This window comes from Heptranchias perlo, unplaced genomic scaffold (genome assembly GCF_035084215.1).
Source record: "Heptranchias perlo isolate sHepPer1 unplaced genomic scaffold, sHepPer1.hap1 HAP1_SCAFFOLD_90, whole genome shotgun sequence".
Taxonomy (NCBI): domain Eukaryota; kingdom Metazoa; phylum Chordata; class Chondrichthyes; order Hexanchiformes; family Hexanchidae; genus Heptranchias; species Heptranchias perlo.
Genome location: NW_027139940.1, coordinates 1,260,764 through 1,266,895, shown reverse-complemented (window position 1 = coordinate 1,266,895; position 6,132 = coordinate 1,260,764). Strand labels below are relative to the sequence as shown.

Here is a 6,132-nt window from a genome sequence, read left to right as displayed (position 1 = left end):
AAATGTATCCCAGGCTGTGAAAAAAAACAGGGAGGAAATAGCGGAGGTTTTAACAATCATTTTCCAAACTTCACTGGATACAGGCGTAGTGCCGGAGGATTGGAGGACTGCGAACGTTATTTCAAAAGGGTCAATGGAATGACTGGGTAATTACAGGCCGGTCAGCCCAACCTCGGTGGTGGGCAAATTATTGGAATCAATTCTGAGGGACAGGATTAACTGTTACATAGATTTGCATGGAATAATCAAGTAGAGTCAGCACGAATTTGTTGAGGGGAGGTCGTGTCTGACTCACTTGATTGAATTTTTCGAGGAGGTGACAAGAGTATCGCTGAGGGTAGCGCAATTGATGTAGTCTACATGGATTTTAGCAAGGCTTTTGACAAGGTCTCACGTGGCAGATTGGACAATAAAGTAATGGCCCATGGGATCCAAGGGAATGAGGCAAATTGGATCCAAAATTGGCGCAGTGGCAGGAAGCAAAGTGTAACGGTCGACGGGTATTTTTGCGACTGGACGGCTGTTTCCAATGGGGTGCAACAGAGCTCGGCACCAGGTCATTTTCCTTTTGTGGTATACATTAACGATTTGGACTTAAACGGAGTGTGCATAATTAAGAAAGTTGTGGATGACACAAAGATAGGCCGTGTGGTTGACAGTGAGGAGGAAAGCTGTAGACTGCAGGAAGATATCAATGGACTGGTCAGATGGGCAGAAAAGTGGCAACTTGAATTCAATCCAGAAAAGTGTGAGGGAATGCATTTGGGCCGAGCAAACAAGCCAAGGGAATACACAATAAATTGGAGGATATTGAGAGGTGTAGAGGAAGTGAGTGACCTAGGGGTGCATGCAACAGATCCCTGAAGGTAGCAGGACAGGTAGATAACGTGGTGAAGAAGGCATTTGGAATGCTTTCCTTTTTTAGCCGAGGCATAGAATACAAAAGCAGGGATGTTATGCTAGAACTGTATAAAACACTAGTTCGGCCTCAGCTTGAGTACTGCGCACAGTTCTGGTCACCACATTACAGGAAGGATGTAATTGCACTTGAGAGGGTGCAGGGGAGATTTACGAGCATGTTGCCAGGACTGGAGTATTTTAGCTATGATGACAGATTGGATAGGCTTGGGTTGTTTTCCTTGGAACAGAGGAGGCTGAGGTGTGATTTGATTGAGGTGTACAAAGTTATGAGGCATCCAGATAGAGTGGATAGGAAGGACCTACTTCATTAACCAGGGGGCATAGATTTAAAGTGATTTGTAGAAGGATTAGAAAGGAAATGAGTGAAAGAAGATTCACCCAGAGGCTGGTGGGAGTCTGGAGCTCACTGCCTGAGAGGGTGGTCGAGGCAGAAACCTTAATCGCATTTAAAATATTACCTGGATGTGCACCTGAAGAGCTGTGACCTACAGGGTTACGGACCAAATGCGGGAAAGTGGGATTAGGCTGGGTCGAACGTTTCTCAGACGGCGCGGACATGATGGGCCGAATGGCCTCCTTCTGTGCTGAAAATTTTCTATGATTTCTGTGATTCTATTAATAGAGGCAAAGAATACAAAAGCAAGGAATTTATGCTAAACCTTACTAAAACACTGGTTCGGCTGCAGATGAGTATTGTGTTCAGATCTTCATACTGTGAGGTCAAACTTCATGCATCATATCGTGATGTCATTTTATATAACTCATACTGTGATGTCACACTTCATGCATCATGACATGACGTCACACTTCATACATCATACCGTGATGTCACTTTGCATTCATCATCCCATGCCGTCACACTTCATACATTGTTCGGTGATGTCACGCTTCATACCTCATTCAGTGACGTCACGTTTCATACACCATGCAGTGACGTCACATTTCGTACATGATACCTTCATGTCGCACTTCATAAATTATTCCGTGATGTCATACCTCATACATCTTGCCGTGATGTAACAGTTCATACGTAATTCCGTGATGTTACACCTCATACATCGTATCTTGATGTCACACTTCATCCATCCTACTGTGATGTCACACTTGATGAATGCATCGTACCGTGATGTAACTCATCATACATCATACCATGATGCCCGAGTTCGTGCAACATATCGCTATGTCATATTTCAATACACTCGTGCTGAGACACTTCATGCATATCATGATATCACACTTCATATATCATACCATGATGTCACACTTCATTCACCATTACGTGGTGTCACAATTCATGCAGCATTGCGTGATGTCACACGTCATGCATCATACCTTGATGTCACACTTCATTCATCATACCGTGACGTCACACTTCTTGAACTAAACCGTGATGTCACACTTCATTTATCACACCATGATGCCTTACTCCGGATATCATATCGTGATGTCACTCTTCATGCTCCATATATCATATCGTCATGCCAAACTTCCGACATCATACTGTGGCGTCACACTTCATATACCATATCTTGTTGTCAAATATCATGTGTGATATCGTGATGTCACAGTTCCTGCGCCCTACCATGTGTTCACCGGATGGCTCATTGCAATGTAATTATTTATAGGATACGCAGATGTTTACTGGACGATCCCTGGGAATAAAAGTGTTTACTGGACACCAGGTGCATACGTAAGTGTTTGCCTAATGTTCCCTTGGGAATTAAGTGTTTACCATATGGACCCTGCATCTGTGGATATGGTTCTTAACGAATAGTTTGTGTCTGTCTTCACAAAAGAAGGGGATGAAGCAGAGGTTGTAGTTCAGGAGGAGAAGTGTGAAATATTGAATGGGATAATCATAGTAAGAGTGGAAGTATTAAGGGGTTCAGCATCATTGAAAGTAGATAAATCGCCAGGCCCGGATGAAATGTATCCCAGGCTTCTAAAATAAGCAAGGCAGGAAATAGCGGAGGCTCTGACCATCATTTTCCGATCCTCCCTGGCTGGAGGCGTGGTGTCAGAGGATTGGAACACTGTACCATTGTTTAAAAAGGGAGAAAAGGATACACCTAATAATTACATGCCAGTCAGTCTAATGTCGGTGGTGGGCAAATTATTGGAATGAATTATGAGGGACAGTATAAATCGTCATTTAGAAAGGCACGGATTAATCAAGGACTGTCAGCATGGATTAGTTATGGGAAGGTCGTGTCTGACCAACTCGATTGACTTATTTGAGGAGGTGAAAGGAGAGTATATGTGGGTAGTGGGGTTGATGTAGTCTACATGGAGTTTAGCAAGGCTTTTGACAAGGTGCAACATGGCAGACTGGTCAGCAAAGTAAAAGCCCACGGGATCGAAAAGAAAGTGGCAAATTGGATCCAAAATTGGCTTAGTGGCAAGGAAGCAATTGCTAATGGTCGACGGGTGTTTTTGTGACTGGAAGGCTGTTTCCAGTGGGGTTCTGCAGGGCTCAGTACTGGTCCCTGGCTTTCTGTGGTACACATTAATGATTTCGACCTTAGTGTATGGAGCATGATTAAGAAGTTTGCAGATGATCCAAAAATTGGCCGTGTAGTTAGTAGTGAGGATGAAAGCTGTAGACTGCAGGAAGATATCAATGGAATCCTCAGGTGGGCAGAAAAGTGGCAAATGGAATTAAATCCGGAGAAGTGTGAAATTATGCATTTGGGGAGGGCAAACGAGGCAAGGAAGTACACAATCAATGGTGGGGGGGGATACTGAAAGGTGTAGAGGAAGATAGGGACCTTGGAGTGCATGTCCACTGATCCCTGAAGGTAGCAGGACAGGTAGACAAGGTGGTTAAGAAGGCACAAGGGATACTTTCCTTTATTAGCTGAGGCATAGACTATAAGAGCGGGGAGGTTATGCTAGAACTGTATGAAACACAGGTTAGGCCACAGCTTGAGTACTGCGTCCAGTTCTGGTCACCACATTATAGGAAAGATGTGATTGCAGAAGAGAGGGTACAGAAGGGATTCAAGAGGATGTTGCCAGGACTGGAGAATTTCAGCCAAGAGGAGGAAAGATTGGATAGGCTGGGGTTGGTCTCCTTGGAACAGAGGAGGCTGAGGTGTGATTTAATTGAGTTATACAAAATTATGAAGGACCGAGATAGAGTGGATTTGGAGGACCTGTTTCCCTTAGCACAGAGGTCAATAACGAGGGGTCATAGATTTCAAGTAATTGGTAGAAGGAGGGTGGTGGGGGTCAGGAACTCACCATCTGAAAGGGTGGGAGAGGCAGAAACACTCATCGCATTTAAAAAGTACTTGGATATGTACTTGATGTGCCATAGCCGAAAAGACTACAGGCCAAGTGCCAGAAAGTGGGATTAGGTTGGGTAGCTTTTTCGACCGGCACAGATATGAGGGGCCAAATGACCTCCTTCTGTACCGTAAATGTTCTATATTTCAATGTAAGTATACACCATATGGTCGCTGGAAATGTATTTGTTTGCTGGACGGTCCCTTTGAATGTAAGTGTTTACCGTAATGTCCCTGGGAATGTAAGTGCTTACCTGATGGTCCCTGGGAATGTAAGTGCTTACCTGATGGTCCCTGGGAATGTTAGTGCTGACCTGATGGTCCCTGGGAATGTAAGTGCTTACCTGATGGTCCCTGGGAATGTTAGTGCTTACCTGATGGTCCCTGGGAATGTAAGTGCTTACCTGGTGGTCCCTGGGAATGTTCGTGCTTACCTGATGGTCCCTGGGAATGTTAGTGCTTACCTGATGATTCCTGGGAATGCACGTTTTTATTGACAGTGCCTGGGGATGTAAGTATTTACCGGATTTCCCTTGGAAAGGTATCTCTTTACCAGACTGATCCTGGGAATATAATTGTTCAGTGGCTGTTCTGTGGGAATGTAAGTTTTTATCGGATGGTCCCTGGGAATGTCCTCCGACTCGGACCTCCGACAATTCACCTTAGAATGTTCGTCGGCAGATTATTCCACCATCCCGGTTCAGATTTGCGACTCATTCTCTCCAGAGAACAGATTATCGGCCACTCTGGGATCTCCAATTACACCGGGGAGAGTGGATTGGACATAATATTGGATAGCGCTGTTTTCGATTTCGGAAAAGCCTGCAGCTCTTTCAGTTATTTAAATGATTTAATAATTACAGTAAAAGGATATTTCGCCACTTTCTTCAACTGCTCTCTGAACTTAGTCTGGGTCACGGCATTAATGCAAGTGTTTGTGCAGCAACTCAGAAGGTGAAGCATAAATCCTATTTCTTGTATATATCCAAGAAGAGATCCAACATCACCGAGAAAATGCCACATCCGATTCCACAAGGAATGTAGCCTAAACATCGCCCATAACAGTATGAAATTCCCTGAGATAACAAACAGTAAAATCATTGATTTCTTGCGGTTCTCCATCACTGGGTCACTGGAACTCTCCCCACTGCTGTGGCACCGGATTCTCCTGCGGGCTCTGCTGGCCACTAAAATGTGTCTGATGGTGAAAACTTGAGCAGCAGAATCAGAACAAATGGGACACCCGGGGTTAGAATATGATGAAGGATTTCGATTACTGTCCACAATTGTGAATCAGTCACTTCGAGTGTTACATAGCAAAACCATGAATTATTATTAAGTTGATATTTACTTGTTAACATAAAGTACCAGAAAGTGTTCTTCAAACAGCTCAGTACAGTCACTGTTCCCAGAACCACAGCCGCCGTTCTCTTGGTGCAATATTTAGTTTTCAGCTTCTGGCAACAAATGGCCACAAATCGATCGAAGGTGAAAGTGACGGTGAACCAGACCGAACAGTCTGTGGCTGCATAAAGCAGGACGGCGTGGATATTACACACGAGGATTGACCGCAGGAAAAGAAACTGCTCCCAATAAACAATGTGAATGTGCCTCAAAATCAGATCAGTGATAACGACCAGTAGATCCGCCGCTGCCATGGACACCAGGTAACGAGTGACACATTAGGAGAGTCCGCACTTCCCCCGAGACAGGATCACAATCGTCACTAAGTTAATTGTGAGTAAGGGAAATAAACAGGGAAATTATACTTCAGCCTTGGAGCAAACGCAGTGATTTGTTGGAGTTCGGGGTGAACTCTGCAACTCATTAACGACATCCAATAATAGAATCTAATTCTATTACCTGTGGAGGTGAATACAGGGTTTATTATAAAAATAATTGGCAATACATTGTGGAATTAATA

General features: G+C 44.2%; 1 pseudogene; it reads right to left on the bottom strand.

The window, feature by feature from the left end:
- Positions 1 to 5,045: 5,045 nt before the first annotated feature.
- On the bottom strand, positions 5,046 to 5,866 carry LOC137319832 (probable G-protein coupled receptor 139; annotated as a pseudogene).
- Between the last annotated feature and the right edge of the window lie 266 nt (positions 5,867 to 6,132).